The sequence below is a fragment of the Tiliqua scincoides genome, chromosome 2 (genome assembly GCF_035046505.1).
Source record: "Tiliqua scincoides isolate rTilSci1 chromosome 2, rTilSci1.hap2, whole genome shotgun sequence".
NCBI lineage: Eukaryota > Metazoa > Chordata > Lepidosauria > Squamata > Scincidae > Tiliqua > Tiliqua scincoides.
Genome location: NC_089822.1, coordinates 10,528,016 through 10,546,695, shown reverse-complemented (window position 1 = coordinate 10,546,695; position 18,680 = coordinate 10,528,016). Strand labels below are relative to the sequence as shown.

The following is an 18,680-nucleotide window of genomic DNA, read 5'->3' as shown; positions in this document are numbered from 1 at the left end:
TCTCCTAATATATTTTTCCTGAAACATCTCTTCAGAAAGCTCATTCCAAAGGTTTGGGGCAAAAGCAGAAAGAGACCTGCTTCTCTTTGGTGCTATACTATCCTCTCTGGGAGATGAGCAGTTTCTATCTATTTCTATCTGATTACCTTGAGAGTAGTGTGTGATGGCTATCTCATGCAGGAGAATGCACTTTAAGAGATGCTGATAACTGAAGAAATTCTGAACAGGCCCCTTGAGAACATCAATGATGAAACCCAAATACATTTTCGACAGAGCAGAATCAATACAACCATTTCATTAAAGTGGTTAGCCACTGCCTGTGCAGAATCCAATCTGCCTTTCTCATGTAAAACTATGTGCTTAGGAAAACCTGACTGCTTCAGCTGGAATAAGTGGCAAGCACAGGACCACTTCAGTTCACTTGCAATGATTTACCTACAAAGATATTGTTTTCGGGCCAACCGCAGCTCCCCACATCAGGTCCAGGCAGAGACAAATAGGCATTCATCATGCCTGACCACATAGAAACAGTTTTCCTGCACAGAAGTATAGACTTGCAAGTGAAATGGGCCAGAGGTTCATTTTCTTTTACATCAGCGTAAAATCAGTTGTGTGGGTTTTATGGAGGTGAGTGAAACCAACAGCAGGATACAGCTTGCATGGCATCATTATGGATTGGCCCATTCAACAGGCAGAATAATGCTGGCCCACTCAACACTTGGGAACACCATATGCTACCAATAGCATCCCAAGTTGCTGTAATGATGGCATGTCTGTGGAAAAGTGAACTGCCAAATTTCCTTTAATTGTAATAGAAGGATGGAACCCAGTATAATTTTCCAGATCTCCAAAGATATGAAACAGAACAACTGTTACCCTGCACATGCCCAATCTTGTCTGATTCTCAGAAGCTAAGCAGGGTCAGGCCTGGTTAGTACTTGGATGGGAGACCACCTGGGAATACCGGGTGCTGTAGGCTTATACCATAGTCTTTCGAGACTGAAGGTTGCCAACCCTATGATTGTCCATAATTCCCAGCTGTCCAAAGTGCCCCTCCCACACTTTCCTCATATCACAGTATACTCAATACTCTCATTTATCCAAATGTCTGATAATCCAACACCTTGAAGTTAAATACACTGATTTTTGTGGAATTATGTTCAGACTCCTGAGATCAGGATCTGGGTGTGGATCTAAGCAGGGATGTGCAGTGGATGGGGAGGCAGCACCGTGGAAGGCACTTTTTGAAGGATTTCGGTGGTGAGGCCCTGCCTCCCCATTCACCAAATATCCCTGGATCTAAGCATATATCCTGACAGCACATTTACACCGAAATCAACTGAATTTATTTCAGATATGTTTAGGATTGGTGTATGAATGATTTTAATTTCTCACCACCTTCACAACAACAATCCAGGTAAAGTAGAGCATACTGTGTATATTTCCCAGTCGACTTCCACTGACACCTGTTCCTTTCTTAGTGCAATCGTTTTAAGTTGCAGCTTAAAAAAAAAAGTGACCACAGCACTTCCTGTACACATCAGCAGCGATCAATATCTCAAAAAACGAACAGCCACATCACAGAATACTGCAACTGGAGGGTTATATTTTTTTGTATCTGTATTGTTTAAAAGCTGAGTAATAGTGAGTTAGGAAGTGGCAGTTGGTCACTTAGGAGTTTTGAAATTGACAAATGTCAATTAAACTTCTGCAAACTGCTTGGCATTCTACGGTCCGCTTACAAAGCCCACGCGTAATTTAGCGGAACTCCAAACCCCTGAGATTTCCTGCTACTTAGCAGGAGAACACCAAAAGTTTTGAGGAGTTTTTAAAAACCGCTTTGCAAAAGTTTCACTTTGAAAAGCGCAGCCCGCCAGGCAACTTACAACTAATAACGCAGACACGAAAAGAGAAGAACAGCAGCAATAAGCAAAATCACAGTAAATAAACCTGTTTGCCCTTTTGCAGGCCTCCTGTTGCACACTTTCAGGTCTGAATTCCTCCTAGCACTATGAGTGAGCAGTTAGGCATAAGGTTCAGTGCTCGTAAGGCTAAGGGCGTGAATATATTTCAGTAAGCAAAACACACTGGCTTTCTCATGAAACTTACCAGGGCGTGAAGTTGTCCCTTCCTGGGGGTTTGGTGTCTGGATTACCAACTTGCTCCACAGTCAACTCCTCATAGGCAAAAGAACGTCCCCAACCAACCCAGCAATCCTCAAAAAATGATGAAGAGGGTAACAAAAGGGAGAGGGCTTATAGTCCAGGAAGCAGATCTTTCTCCCTTGCTGTCATGTCAGAACAGTCAAGCTGCAGAAAAGTCAGCCTGTTTTTAGCCTGGCACCTCCCCTCTAGAGCTGAGCTCACAGAAGCTCTTTTCTGTAAAGGTTGAAAGGAGGGGAAAGGCGTTCCTTCCAGAGAGTCTCCACACAGAGGAGGAGGACGTACCCTAGGCAAATTAGGCTTGTGACTCAAACACACACACTGCTCATTGTCCAGCCTTTGCAAGCTGTCCTCCCTCTTCCCAGTGTGACTAACATGTGGATGTAAGCATCAAGTAAAACAAGGGGGAGGGGAATCATTTAACCCATTTCTGCCCTGCACACAGGTGTACACATTTGATCCCTGTTGCATGTATGCAACACTGGGCAGAAATGGCTTAAACCAGAATTAGTTGAAAGAATGAGTGTGTTCTTATTGATTTCTTTTACTGTTCTTCAATAGATCCCATTTTGCTGCCCAACTTGAAATTTTAAAAGTTGCTTGTTTTATTAAGTATTCCGAAACTGCAATCTCCAATGGAAAATGGCATGCAGCAAAAAATCCAAATGTGACTCAGAGCTTCAATTTTAAGGCAAAGGGAGATGAAAAATCACTCCTATTTTCTCTACCATATTCTCAGGCAGCACTGACACCAAGCCAATTTCAGTCATTTTTCAGAGGGGTCTGAGAAATTCTGAGAAATGTCTCAACTCATTCGCAGCTGTACTACACTGAGTGGCAACGGTGTGGGGGAGGAGGGCGGAAGGGAGGTGGGTAGGGGTTTTTTGGGAAGGGGGAGGGCAGGGAGGGGCGTTTCAGGCCCTGGAGGTCTCCACTATATCCTAACCCCCATCCCAGGCCTGAAAGCCCTACACTGGGCTGCTCAGATCTGTGCCAGCAGTTTAGGTGGCAGAGATCCGAATAGCCCTATGGGGAAGGAAAAATATTCCCTTACCCTGAAATGCATCCAGGCTGCTTCTAACCTGTGCTGGATTACAGTGGTGTAGCTAACGTTTGTGTAGCCTGGTACTGAGCTCAAAATGATGCCCCAGAAATGAAGTCTCAACCGGAAGTGTCGTCACGCCCAGGCTTTTTAAAAAGTGAAAATCGGGGAAAACCTGTCTCCTCCCCCCAGCAGCTCACAGTCAATTGGTCATAACGTTCGACAGAATACAGATATTCCAACATGGTTTGTTTCATTGCGTTCTGCATTAAATTACCTTTCCAATTATATATAACATGATGGTATTATTTGTACATACAAAGGTTTTCATAATTTTGGCCACTAGTGACAAGTTAGCTTGCTGCCCACTTAGTTGCCCGGTGCAACTGCTACCCCCTGCACCCTCTTAGATATGCCACTGGCTGGATACAGTGTAAGCCATTCAGCCCAGCAGTGCCAGCACAGGTTAGGATTGGGCTGCACAGCTATCAGTAAGACTTTACAGGCTGCAACAGCTTCAGGCTACAATGGGATGTTCACTCATTCGAACCTCACCATGTGCTGCTCTCTAGAAGTAACAATCTGCAGGTTCATCTCCTAGAAGCTATCCTATGATCATTAGGATGAAAACACAACTTCTTCTCATGGTCAGATAGACCACAAAATGAAGTATTTACTTTGATTACTTGCTGCCCTTACTAGCAATGAAGGCTCAACCTTTACCTGAACAATGCTGGACATTATAGTTATGATTCCGAGAAGCAGGTCGCTAGTTCTAACACATAAAAAAACAACCAAAAATGATAGATCATGTTATAGCTGCTACTTTTAAAAAGCATGGTATGAATTGTGAAAACAAATTGTAGACTGCATAATTGTACCTAAAAGGAAATGATTTTTTCTTTAGACTTTGAAAAGGTTCAGCTGTAAGTTGTCTCTGAGAGATTTATGTCTGAGAGACATATTACCATGGCATATTCACACCGTGAGAGATAAAATGAATTAAACTCAGGTATGTATTGCTAGCTAGGAAAAACCTTCGGAAGCCCAATACTAAATTCAGTATTGAAGTTCTCGCCCTTAATTTTGACTTAGTATATAGACAGATTTATATATATATACTGATCTGTTATTTCACTATGAGGTTCGGGTAGTACAAAATGCCTTGACCAGTAGAGCAACTGACCTCAGTCAATAAAAGTCCTGAATGCACCATGCAATCATTGTGCGCTTGATTGGCTTCAAAGGCTGAGATCAGGGGTAGGATGTGATCTGAAATTGCATCAAGCTCCAGGGTAGTGGCAGTGAATGTCTGCAAAATGAGCTTGGCCTGTACAAGCTCATGATTAAGATGACTGCTTTGAAACATAATTGGGCTGGCTTTGAAGTATGGCTTAGAAGCAAGGTGAAAAAGGCTTCTGTTTTGTTTTAAAGGGAAGGCTTGTCTAGGACAATCGCTGAATGGACTTAGGCATACTAAAAGCACTGCCCCAGAATACCCCAAAAGCAGCAGGGACTACTTGCCACACAGAGAGTATTATGAGTAGGAACTGTGCTTAACTTACTCCTCACCAATGCCACCTGCAATGTTTGAAGTATGTAAAATCTATTACACATTAATTTTTATTTAGCTATGTAAACTATGTAGACCGTGATACTTTTTCTTGAAAAGAGGTATGTAAATATTCATGAATAATAACAACAGTTATCCAGTGGTATCCAGTGGTATAGCTAAAGAGGGTCCAAAGCACTAGCTATTTCCAACCTTTTTCATCTCATGGCACACTGACCGGGCACTAAAATTGTCAAGACACACTGTCAGTTTTTTGACAGTTGACAAGGCACTCTGCACTGACAGCAGGGGCTCATATCCTCCAGTGGCCTATGAACAAATGATCCTACCCCAAACTCCCGCGGCACACCTGCAGACCATCTGCGGCACACCAGTGTGCCACAGCACAGTGGTTGAAAATGGCTGCACTAAGTTTTGCAGGGAGCCTCCATGTAATGGCCCTCCCCCTCTCCTTTGGAGTCTGGGCAGGCAGGGGTGGGGAGGCACCCGCCCAGAATGGCTCTGAAGGGGAGGGGCCGCTTGCACATTTCGGTGAGGCTCTTTGCAAAACTTAGTGCTTTGCACCTCCTTCAACTTATGCCACTGACAGCACCATTTGTTCACACTCCTCCCTTGTTATCCTTGCCTAGGTCATTCTCTCTCTCACCCTCTAGTCAAATTTTAGACTGAACGTGTCACACTGTGTGACCCAATTTTTTTTAACCCATCTTGCCTTATTATTTTTTCCATTTTTAAAAAAATTAACTGGCACACTGAGGGGGACCAAAACATGGTGAAAAAAAGACATGTTAATACTTTGATAGACAATGGCTGCAATCAGGTTTGCACTTCCCGCTGTACACCACAGGTGGGACCTCAGTAACCACTAATTTGACTCACCATTGATACTAAGGTCTACCTTTAAATGCCTTGTAACAAGGAAAAAAGCACCAAAATCCCATTTCCTACCTTCACGCCATTAAATAATTATAATTTCATTCCACTAGATTCCATTATTCACCCCATCTAGCAGCTGAATGTGGTTTAGCATCTACACCAATGCATTCTGGGGCAACAATGGAGGAGCAAGGACACTTGGAATGCATCTTTAAAACTATTTTTACACTGATTTGGTATCCACTGATTTTTTTTTTAATCTACTGATGGTTCTGGAACAGAACACCCGTGGATAACAAGAGAGCTCTGGGCAGTGATAAGGACCTTGGGGACAGGAGGGGGGGGCATTCCAGGGTGGGGAGGGCAGGGTGGAGGGAGTGACTGCTGCAGGAGAGAGGTGGGACTGGCAAGCCCTGTTCCCCTTCCCCCAAGGAGACCTCCAGCAGCCCTGGTGGTGCCACTGAGTATAGGATTGGACTGTTATCCTGTTTCATACCTGGCAACCTTAATTGCAATAGCTTCGTTCTTTGTCCTACCACACAAGCACTTGCTGGATAAAAACTATTACCAGCATGCTGTAGTAAATAGCTCAACTTCCATTCAGTGGACAGTTTCCCTTGCTCCCGTACCTACTCAAATGCATTTTCATCAAAGATTCTGCAGTTATGGATGCATGTAATTTTACAGATGAAATGGGTTTTGCAGCTTTCATAAAAAGTGGTTAGTAAAATTACACACTACGGTGTTTTGTTTTTTTTTTCCTCTTCCAGTCTCACTAGGCTGCAAATACAGGTTGCTGTCTACTTGATTTGCTCTGGTCTATTAAATCTGAGGAGTGCCAATTACTTAAGGGCCTCCTGTCTCGGTTATGAATTTGCTCATTAAAACCAAGCACATTTAATAAGACCAAGGAATGTGCACTGGTTTTGGGTGCAAGCTACTGGACAAGTTTCCTGCACAACCCATGCTGAGTGAAGGGCAATCATAGAAAAGTGAACTGTCATAAAAGAGGCACTCCTTCCTGTGCGGAGAGAAGTGCATAACATTTATTTATCATATTTTTATACTGCCCTTCCTCCAACGGGCTCAGAGTAGTGTATATGGTTCCTCTTCCCCTTTTCTCTCACAACAACCCTGTAATGTAGGTGTCAGGGTCCTGGAGACAAGACCCCCTAGGTAACTATAGCTGCCACCAACTCAAGAACAAGGATCGCTAGAGGGATTCCCTGGGCTAAAGCCCTCTTCCTTACAACATAAGCTATTTGACAGGTTCTCCTTAATTCCTCTCTTTTACTCCCTATGAGGGAAGAGAGTTAGGGTTCTCAGATACCTCAGTGGGACTCAGACAAAGAGAAATAAGAAACACAGAGTTTATCAAGATCCATTAGTTATTACAGACTAACAAAAAGGGGCTTCTGCACAATCCTGATATGCAGTTGGCTAAAGGTACAGCAGTTCTAGGAGGCTCCCAAACCTGCAGGACTCTCCCAAGGCAGAACCCTTTTGTGAACTTGCTGGAAAACAACTATAAAGAAAAAGTAAAACCCTAACACAGCCTAACCCTTTTACTGACTAGTCAGAATTAGTTTAACTTCTCTCATTTACTTATACCACCAGAGTGATACTAATTCTCCCTGAAGTCTCACCCGCCAGGAACACAACAAAATTCCCTTCTCTAAAGGATTTTATCCTCTTCACTAATGAACCCAACCATTCTCACCTGTATTTTTTATACCCAAAGAGCCCCAGCTACTCTAATATCAACGCAAAAGAAAGTAAGAACCCACATGAAACAACAGTTTTATGACAGTAGGTTAGGCTGAGACAGGGGTGTCCAAAGTTTTTGGCAGGAGGGTCACATCAGCTCTCTGACACTGTGTCGGGGGCCGGGGAAAAAAAGAATTAATTTACATTTAAAATTTGAATAAATTTACATAAGTTTACATAAATGAATATATTAAAGATGAACTTACATGAATGAATGAATGAAGGTCTTGCAATAGCTCAAGGCCTATAAAAGGCCTTGCACAAAGCAAGGTTGGCCTTTCCTTTGCTGCCACTACTGCATCACAGACATGAAACAACAAGCAGTGGAGGGAGCCCTCATCCCACAGCTCACACTAGAGGTCACACAGTTGCCCTCATGCTGAGAGCAGTTGCATCCGGCCAGTGTGGGCTCCAACAAATCTCAGGAGGGCCAGAGGCTCATTGGAGACTGGAGGCTCCCTGAGGGCCGCATTGAGAGGCCTTGAGGGCCGCAAGTGGCCCCAGGGCCGGGGTTTGGGCACCCCTGGGCTGAGAGATAGTGACTGGCCCAAGGTCACCCAGGAAGCCTCATGGCTGAGCAGGTATTTGAACTTGGATCTTCCACATCTTAAGTCCAGTTCCCAAATCACTGACTACACCATCCTGGCCCAAAAGTACAGGCAACCTGGGAGATTTGCGATTACCTCTCCAGTTTTTTTTAAATAAGATATTAAAAGTAACCATTTGCAGGGAGGGAATCTGGATTAGGGCTGTGTCACTGGGGGAGGGAAGAGGGGTCCATTCCTCCCCTATGCCAATTTCCCCAATAGGAAATTCCCCTTCCCCTTCAAGCCTTTATTTGTCCCACAGGGCATGACACCCAAATGTTTCTACTTTTAGAGGGCGTTTCAGAGGGAGGGAAGTAAGTCCTACTGTGTCCATACTCTCAAGTAAGTATATCTAGGATTGCAATCAAAGTAACCCAGTAAGTAGCAGTAGTTTAAGAACAGACAAAATAAAATAGCTGTTAGCGCAATGCATAACTAATGTAAGTATAACTAAATTTGCAGTCCTGAAATGTGGTGATGGCCACTAACTCAGATAACTTTTAAAGAGGGATTAGATAAATTCACTGCTGCTGGGAGATCAGCTGGTTTCAAGCCTTGCTTGTGGGCTTCCTGGAAGCATCTGGTTGGCCACTGCGGGAAGCAGGAAGTTGAAACAAATGGCCCTTTGCCCTGATTCAGCAGGGCTCTTCTTCTTACAGCACAATCCTAAGCATTTCTACTCAGAAGCCAGCCCTCTTGAATTCAGTGGGTCTTACTTGCGCAGGATTGCAGCTTAATAATGAAGGTTGAGGCACAAGAGGAAGGAACGCCAAGAACACCCCCTCCCCCCGAAACCAACATGGGAGAAGGAGGGTAGCATCTCCCATCTCCATGCATTGCTGTGATGCAACTTTATGAGCCACAGAGTTCTCTTGGAGCCAGTGTACTCTTGGAGTACACATTAATCTGCATGACACTGTACCAATGGAGGTATGCGCTATTGTGGAGGAAAAAAGCCTTGGAATAGATCTGTGACTAATTCTTCGAAAGGTCTGAAAGGCAGTACATGTCAACAAAGGCAAGCTACTTAGGGTGGTATGTTAGTACTACAAGGCAACGTGTTGTGAATATAGTGAGCAAGCCTGACCTTGCTGTAAACACATCAACAGCAGTATGATTCAGTATGCTGTCAAAATGCTAGGACTGTGAATTGCATGTACTGTAGCGAAGGAGACATTTGTTCTCAATGAAATGAGAACATTTCACTGCCATAAATGGTTAAGACAATGAGGATAGTGACTATTGATAGGACTGTTTGTAACCCCTCAGTTCTTTCGGCCACCTGAAGTAGGTAGTACCACTGAGGAAGCAACCAGAATCAGGGGCCACTCTGAGGGCCCAATCCTATCCAAATTTCCAGCACCGGTGCAACTGAAATGCAGTCCCAAGGTAAGGGAACAAATGTTCCCACACCTTGAGGAGACCTCTGTGCCTGCCTGCCCACCACAAGTTGCAGTGTATGCCCCATTATCTCAGGCAAGGATGTTTGGACACCATGGGGGGGGGGGGAGAGGACATATATTAGGAGTGGAAGAGGATTCCAAACTGAGAGTTGGCAGCTGTCTTGCTTAATTACTCATTTTAAGCTGCTTTGGAAACCCACATGGATGGAATGGTGAAATACAAACATTTTGAAATAAACAAATCCAGTTTGAACTCTCAGGAGAAATTTGGCCATGAGGCTGCAGCAGTTTGAAAATCAAAGGAAAAGAGAAGGAAAATCAGAGGCAGCTTGAGTGAGTCTGCTATTAAAAATAGGCAGCTGATGCTGTATAGATGAGAACAGGACACATTATCAATAGTTGGATAAAATCCAAATGCTGCAGTAGAGTGAGACATCTTTATTAGGACCAAACACACAGTCACAAAGTTGTGTGCAAGTTTTTGAGTTCTCCAGAATTTTTTGTTATCAGATGTGCTTTAAGACATGTGATGCACACACGGGGGACGAAACAGATGTATAGGGGCCTTTTGCAGTTGTCACATGACACCCCAATGGAACTTGGCATTCAACAAGAATGAGAGAAACAGAGATATAGGCACAAACACACTAATAATTGCTGTGGGGATAAACACACAAAAAGAGGGGAGGAAAGCAAGAGGAAAGTGCAATAAAATAAATCTGTTGCTAGGTAGACACAGGGCCAATCCTATCCAACTTTTAAGCACTGATGTCGCTGTACCAACGGGGCGTGCACTGCATCTTGCAGTGGTGGGGGGAGTCATGGAGGCCTCCTCAAGGAAATTGAACATTTGTTCTCTAACCTCAGGGCTGCATTGCAGCTGCATCGGCAATGGACAGTTGGATAGGATTGGGCCTGAGGCTTCAGTCCTATACACACTTAGTAGGAAGCGAGTCCCAGTAGAGAAAGACCATCCATTTTCTCACCGCCATGAAGTATAATCAATCAATCAATCAATCAATCAATCAATCAATCAATAATAATGAAGTATAATTGGCACCAATGTTGGGTGTGTGTGTGTGTGTGAGAGAGAGAGAGAATGGGGGAAAAACAGTTGGGTAGAGAAGCATATCCTTTAGTGAGCTTAGCTTGCCATTTTCTCTGCTGAGATCTATACTCAGTAAAGTTTGTTTATAATTGGAGTCCTGCTGCCTCAGAGTGATTCCTGCTCAGGATCAAAAGTGCCCATTCTAATGGGAAGCCGGAACTTCCTGAAGTCTGCACAACCCTCTCCCCCCACAGTCTCTTTCCCCTGGGGGTACTCAACAGGGTCAGAGTCATTTAGCCCTCTGACACAGGGATGGAGGCAGAAGGAAGGAAGGAAGGAAGGAAAGGGGTTAATTACCTTCCTAAGTGCTCTGGTTTGCAGGGAGATGGGGGGGGGGCTTGAATACAATATGACATTGCACTAGTGGGTCAAATCTCCAACACATCAAGGGTAGGGTAGGTTGGAGGAAAAAAGCACAGTTCAGGAGTCTAAAGCCAGACTCTGTCTATGAGATTTTTGTGGGATTAGATCCTTCTGGACTATTGTTTTGTTCAGATATGGTTTTTAATGGGGTCTATCACTCTCCTCTGGTGGTGACAGCCATTTCCTATGGTGCTGCACCTTGGAAAAGATGTGACTGTGTGCTGTTGGGTTGCTCATAGGACCTGAGCCTCAGTTATCAAAAGGCTCCAATGGAGCGGTCAATGAAGTTGGTGAGGGGAAGCTAGGCCAGAAGTACTCTCTTTTGTGACCTCAAATGGTCCTGCTTAAGGACAGGAAGGACTGTGTCATTGTTTGCAGGTCTGAATAGGCCTGTCACGGCAAAGTGTGGCTGAGGGGACAAGGGTGCTCCAAAGAGCCAACACTTGCTTCTAGAAGTTTGTGGGTCTGGCACTCCCTTGGCATCAGCCTGGTCAAGAACAACATGAGGTTGAATTGAGTTACATGCTTCATTTGTGAGCACCCATGACCACGGACATGTGTTGACATGTGCTATTCATACTGCATGTTGAGCAAAATGTGTGTGTGTGTGTGTGCGTGTGTGTGCGCGCGCGCGCGCGTGTGCTCACAAGCCGCTGTGTAGTAGGGCAGAGGAGGGGAAAAGAAGCCCAAAAGTCTGCAAACTGTAATGCAATTAAGATGGAACTCAGGAGTCTTCAGACAGAATAAATTAGACTTTGCTAGGTGTTTGCTGTGGGTCTTTGTGTTTTCATTATATGTTTGTGTTTAACTGACTTCTTGTCAGCCACCTTACCAAGAGTAGAGTGGATACACGGAACTTCTTTTCACTCTCATAGCACCGGAACCAGGGAACAGCCACAAAAATTGACAGGCAAGACAGAACAGACAAAAGGGGATTTCTCTTTGTGTAGGACATAAACTGTGGAACGTCTTGCCATAGGATGTTGTGATGGCACCAGGCCCCTTTAAAAAGGGGATTGGACAGATTGATGGTGGAAAAGTCCATCACAGGTTACAGTTCATGATGATTTTAGAGGTAGCCTATCTCTGAATCCCAAATGCAATGGAGTGCCAACAAGATACAAGTACGGGTAACAGGAATTATGCTGTCTTCAGTGCTTCCAGAGGTATCTGTGGGCCACTGTGAGATACAGGAAGCTGCAATAGATGGGCCCTTGGCCTGATGCAATAGGGCTCTTATATTCTTATGTGCCTCACAATAAGTGGAAAAGCAGGATATAAATGTTTTAATTAATACATGGTGCAAAACAGACTTCAGGTTGCACCGAGGGTCACTGGGACAAAAAGTGCAGTAATTTGCTGTTCCCCATTTAAAATATCAAACTTCTAAAACCTAGCTGCAATTTGGACCCACTTACATGGGCATGCTGAAGACCCAGGGGAAGATGAAAGGCCTGGGGCATATTAGGAAATGCTTTAACTGACTGACATTCAGAGCAAGTCAAAGTCCTTCTAATGCCTGAGGCAGCATACCAAATGCTGCCCTCCCTTATCTAATGATGTGCCAGCCTTTACTCCTCTTACTTTCCAATATTCTAGCTCAGTACATCCCTCCACATTTCCTCTTCCTCTCTGTCCCCTACTTCCTTTTCTAATCCAGGGTGGAGGAGGAGCAGTAGAAGAAAGTAGGGGGACAGAGATGAGCACCCCTATCAATCAGCTGCCTGAGGCAAAGACTTCAGTTGGCCTCATGGGTGGTCCAGCTCTGCTGACATTCATAGAAGACTATCATTCATTCATCATTACAAAGAATGGGGCATATATGGAAGGAGGACCAATTCACTTGGAAGGAGGATGAAGGGCAGTAAAGAGATGCAGTGAGAGACACTATTGTGGTGAGTCTAAACCAGGGCTGTCTCAACGTTTTTGGCAGGAGGGCCACATCATCTCTCTGACACTGTGTCGGGGGCCAGGGAAAAAAAAGAATTAATTTACATTTAAAATTTGAATAAATTTACATAAGTTTACATAAATGAATATCTTAAAGATGAACTTATATGAATGAATGAATGAAGGTCTTGCAATAGCTCAAGGCCTATAAAAGACCTTGCACAAAGCAAGGCTGGCCTTTCCTTTGCTGCCGCTACTGCATCACAGACATGAAACAACAAGCAGTGGAGGGAGTCTTCATCCCACAGCTCACACGAGAGGTCAAACAGTCGCCCTCATGCTGAGAGCAGTTGCGTCGGGCCAGTGTGGGCTCCAACAAATCTCTGGAGGACCAGAGGCTCATTGGAGACTGGAGGCTCCCTGAGGGCCGCATTGAGAGGCCTTGAGGACCGCAAGTGGCCCCAGGACCGGGGTTTGGACACCCCTGGGCTGAGAGATAGTGACTGGCCCAAGGTCACCCAGGAAGCCTCATGGCTGAGCAGGTATTTGAACTTGGATCTTCCAGGTCTTAAGTCCAGTTTCCAAATCACTGACTACACCATCCTGGCCTAAAAGTACAGGCAACCTGGGAGATTTGCGATTACCTCTCCAGTTTTTTTTTAAATAAGATATTAAAAGCAACCATTTGCAGGGAGGGAATCTGGATTAGGGCTGTGTCACTGGGGGAGGGAAGAGGGGTCCATTCCTCCCCTATGCCAATTTCCCCAATAGGAAATTCCCCTTCCCCTTCAAGCCTTTATTTGTCCCACAGGGCATGACACCCAAATGTTTCTACTTTTAGAGGGCGTTTCAGAGGGAGGGAAGTAAGTCCTACTGTGTCCATACTCTCAAGTAAGTATATCTAGGATTGCAATCAAAGTAACCCAGTAAGTAGCAGTAGTTTAAGAACAGACAAAATAAAATAGCTGTTAGTGCAATGCATAACTAATGTAAGTATAACTAAATTTGCAGTCCTGAAATGTGGTGATGGCCACTAACTCAGATAACTTTTAAAGAGGGATTAGATAAATTCACTGCTGCTGGGAGATCAGCTGGTTTCAAGCCTTGCTTGTGGGCTTCCTGGAAGCATCTGGTTGGCCACTGTGGGAAGCAGGAAGTTGAAACAAATGGCCCTTTGCCCTGATTCAGCAGGGCTCTTCTTCTTACAGCACAATCCTAAGCATTTCTACTCAGAAGCCAGCCCTCTTGAATTCAGTGGGTCTTACTTGCGCAGGATTGCAGCTTAATAATGAAGGTTGAGGCACAAGAGGAAGGAACGCTAAGAACACCCCCCCCCCCCGAAACCAACATGGGAGAAGGAGGGTAGCATCTCCCATCTCCATGCATTGCTGTGATGCAACTTTACGAGCCACAGAGTTCTCTTGGAGCCAGTGTACTCTTGGAGTACACATTAATCTGCATGACACTGTACCAATGGAGGTATGCGCTGGTCTAAACCCATCTTTTATTGTCAAGGAGCCTATAGGCTAGAATGGGAAGTAGGTTTTGCCACTTCTGAAATGTGGCTCTTACTGCATCTCATTTAAACCAATGAGATGGTTATATGTACATAGTTCTGTGTTGGATTGTAGTCAATATGCGTGGTGAGGATATAGGACAATAATGTTTAGAAAATCACTAGGACTGGACTAGATGCCTTTGGGTGACTTCATCTCCATTTGGTGATTTAATTTTTTTCTCTTCACTCAAACACAGTAGATTAAAACTCTGAGAGACTGGAATAGCAAATAGCCAAATGCTTTCAGTTTTAAGGCAGATGGCCTGAGTAAAGATAAAAGGCAGATCTGAAAAGGATTAATTAGCATCTACCAGTGAGGAATGCAAAAGAGGAAAAATAAATCATTAATATTCATTTATGTTTCAATGCGTAGTTTTATTCCACCCTGTTTGCGTATCCAGTGGAGTAACATTTCTAGAAACATTTGACTGACTAGGGATTCACCGTTGCAAGACTTTGTGAAAAGCACCTGAGTATTCGTAGGAAAACAAATTCAAAGGAAAACTTTGATTCCAAATAAATTAAGAGCTAATTTGCCATGTAAACTAAATCCTCAATTTGGATTATCTTTATACATAAGACAGAGAGAGTGAGGGAGGAAATCAGAATATCAGGGTGTACGGGAGCCTTAACTTTGAAACCCTGAAATCTGAACACACACACACACACACACACACACACACTTTTAAAAAAGATGCTTTCAGAAATTTAAATATAAGATTTAAAGATCTTACAGTGATCCTTAGCATTTTGATACTTCTTGGGTGTTCAAAGTGCCCCACATACGCTATCTACATAACCAGTCCAACCATGATGCAACCTGATGTGGCTAACATCAGCAGTAGATATCTGAAAGCCTTAGGAATGAACCTCAACAAGTGGGAAACCCTGGCCTCTGAGCGGCCTGCTTGGAGGCAGGCTGTGCAGCATGGCCTCTCCCAGTTTGAAGAGACACTTTGCCAACAGACAGAGGCAAAGAAGGAAGGCCCATAGCCAGGGAGACAGACCAGGGACAGACTGTACTTGCTCCCAGTGTGGAAGGGATTGTCACTCCTGAGTCGGCCTTTTCAGCCACACTAGACGCTGTGCCAGAACCACCATCCAGAGCACGATACCATAGTCTTCCGAGACTAAAGGTTGTCAACAAACAGTGGGGGAGGGATGGTTGATATGGGGTGCCCTTCACCTTGAGTCTGCTGCTATCAGCTCTAACCCACTGCTGATGTGAGCCACACTGATCTGCTTCTCCCTTGCTAAAAGTGAGCAAAAAGTGGATCATCATCTTCCTTACTGCACGTTGTCACATCATTTTTGCAAACCTGGAAGTGCAGGAGTTCAGGTTTTATTTATAGGGTCTGCATCAACAAAGGGGCTGCTTCTTTCGTGTGGTCCCTTCAAAGTCCCGCAGTTTGAGGTTTGCAAAAACTGCGTATCAGAGCGCAGTAAAGGGCTTTTCTTCCCCACTGCACTATGGCACATGCAGCAATGCTGAACCTGGGGCAGCCATGTCAGCTGTCAAACCTAGCCACTTCGCTCCAACTATCTAATAATGACCCTGTAATCCAGGTCAGTATCATCGCAAATGGGAGAGGCTGAGGCTGAAAATTAGGCCTAATGCAAGTGTGACGCTAAAACCATGGCTTAGCATTACATGCTCGAGCTTTGGCCGCATGCACCTACCCTCCCTTCTTTGCGTAGTTCGGGTACGGATTTAAAGCTTACAGTTTGGAATGAGCCATTTTCCTCTTCTGCTCCAATAAGGGGGTGAAGCAGTTAGCCAGGATATCAAACCATGAACAAACCCCAGTTTTCCGTATTTAGATGAAAATCGGATACCAGATTGTTGCAAACCACAAATGGAAGTTTTAAAATCTCCTCTTGTCGCATGAAGGAGGGACGAAAGTGAAAAGGAAGTGTGCAAGCCTGAGGCTCATGCATGTAATGCTGAACCATGGTTTACCATTCTGTTTGAAGCTGTGAGGCACTGGGGGTGAAAGCCACACACTCTCACAGGAGGGCTCAGTTGCCTTTCTTACTCTTAAGATAGTTTTCAGCCAGATCTCTGCTGTGCTGCAGAGATGGTACTGCAGCTTAGCTAATTGGAGGAGCCCTTGGCTGTCTCTATATAACAGTTGCTTCAGGCTTGGCTCCTCAGTCTGAGCATCTCATTCCATGGAGTGTGCTGTGCCTGCCTAATCTGTTATATGAGGATCAGTCCATTTTTGATCACATCTTTTGTCTGTATCTTTGATCTTCAATCACCTGATTCAGTACTCGACCAGTGGCCTGTCCTGAACCACATCTTCTGCCTCTGCATCTTTGATCCTTGCCTGCCTGGACTGGAGTTCTGCCAAGGCCTGACAGATCTGGACCATAGCAAAGCTTTCATAAAGTCAAATAGCAATCAGGAACCTCCTAATTTGCACCTCTATATTGCCACAATTTGTGGCTGTAAGCTGTCTACTCCATTGTGAATAGCAGCTTTTGCTGCTAAACTGAGGATTTAATTTGAGGGATCAGTATGAGAGCAAAGAGTTAAACTCCTTTCCCCCCTCCACACTACCCACAATCCAAATGGGGGGGGGCAGCTGTAGCAAGCAGAAGGTCCCAGCTTCAATCCCTAGCATTGTCGAAAACTCCCCCTTCTGAAACTTGGAGATTGCTTTCAGATAACAGTGACCTAGTACAGAGGTGTCCAAAGTTTTTGGCAAGAGGGCCACATTGTCTCTCTGACACTGTGTTGGGGGCCGGGGAAAAAAAAAGAATTAATTTACATTTTAAATTTAAATAAATTTACATAAGTTTACATAAATGAATATATTAAAGATGAACTTATGAATGAATGAAGGTCTTGCAATAGCTCAAGGCCTATAAAAGGCCTTGCACAAAGCAAGGCTGGCCTTTCCTTTGCTGCTGCTACTGTATCACAGATGTGAAACAGCAAGCAGTGGAGGAAGCCCTCATCCCACAGCTCATGCGAGAGGTCAAACAGTTGCCCTCACACTGAGAGCAGTTGTGTTGGGCCAGTGTGGGCTCCAACAAATCTCAGGAGGGCCAGAGGCTCATTTTAGACGGGGGGCTCCCTGAGGGCTGCATTGAGAGGCCTCAAGGGCCGCAAGTGGCCCCAGGGCCTGGGTTTGGGCACCCCTGACCTAGTATGATCAATTATCCGACTTTGTATAAGACTGAGATGGACTGACTGTCCATATACTTTAGGGGAAAAAATTGAAAGTTCCAATGAGATGTAGTTATGTAGTTATGTACATCTTGTAGTTATGGCATCTTGCCTGGATGCCTTTAAGAGGGGATTAGACAAATTTCTGGAGGAGAAGTTCATTACGGGTTACAAGTCATAGTAGGTATGTGTAAGCTCTTGGTTTTAGAGGCAGGCTGCCTCTGATTGCCAGATGCAGGGGAGGGCACCGAGACGCAGGTTGCGTCTGTTGTCTTGTGTGTTCCCTGGGGCATTTGGTGGGCCATTGTGAGATACAGGAAGCTGGACTAGATGGGCCTTTGGCCTGATCCAGTGCAGCTCTTCTTATGTTCTTAATGAGAGAATTCCCATGTCGCATGTAGTTTGGCCCTCAACTCTTAATCCAAACAATACAGCTCAGACAAATTGGAATCATAACTCTGCTAAGCTGTAATTGGGCATAGAATTTTCATCCCACCATGTGTCCTGATGAGTGCATCCAGTAATTTAGGACACTGTGCAAACACTGGTAAGGGTTTACAAGGAAATTGCTCATTAAAATCCAGACAGCAGAGTTTACTGCTGAAAAGGACCGTGAAACAACACTCAAATATTGGTTCTCTTCTGACTTGTTTTCGTCTGTCTTTCTTTTGAGTAATGAAGCTAATATAATGTGGCTCATATTCTGAGGCTAATCAACTGCAGTGCTATAATATTACTCTCATTGCATGAAAGTATCAAAATGATGTAGTTGCCGATGGAAAGGAAACCACCATGTGGTTCACAGCCCAATCCTATGGTTGGCTACTCAGAAGTAAATTCTGTTGAGTTCAGTGGGGCTTATTCCCAGGGAAGTGTGCATAGGATTGCACACTTAGAATGGCAACAATGAACCTGCTTCTTTCTCTTAGGGCGCAATCCTAACCAGGTCTACTCAGAAGTAAGTCCTATTTTGTTCAATGGGGCTTACTCTCAGGAAAGTGTGGTTAGGATTGCAGCCTTAGTGTCTCTGTAAAACACATCTGAAAACGAGTGAAGCCGTAATACAGTATCTGCCAAGCAGTAATCACACAAACATGTACCCAAGTAGATATTTCCCACGCACGAGAGTTTCTGCACTGACCTTTTTGACTGCGAAGGTTTCCATTTGGAAACATA

The 18,680-nt window shown here is 44.5% G+C and overlaps 1 protein-coding gene across 1 annotated transcript in view; it reads right to left on the bottom strand.

Moving 5' to 3' along the window:
* Positions 1-2,284, bottom strand: part of RAB27B (RAB27B, member RAS oncogene family) — a 45,155-nt gene extending 42,871 nt beyond the window's left edge. Inside the window, exon 1 of the mRNA XM_066614496.1 lies at positions 2,110-2,284. The gene's annotated coding sequence lies outside the window, so the exon portion shown is untranslated. The remainder of the gene's footprint in view (positions 1-2,109) is intronic.
* Between the last annotated feature and the right edge of the window lie 16,396 nt (positions 2,285-18,680).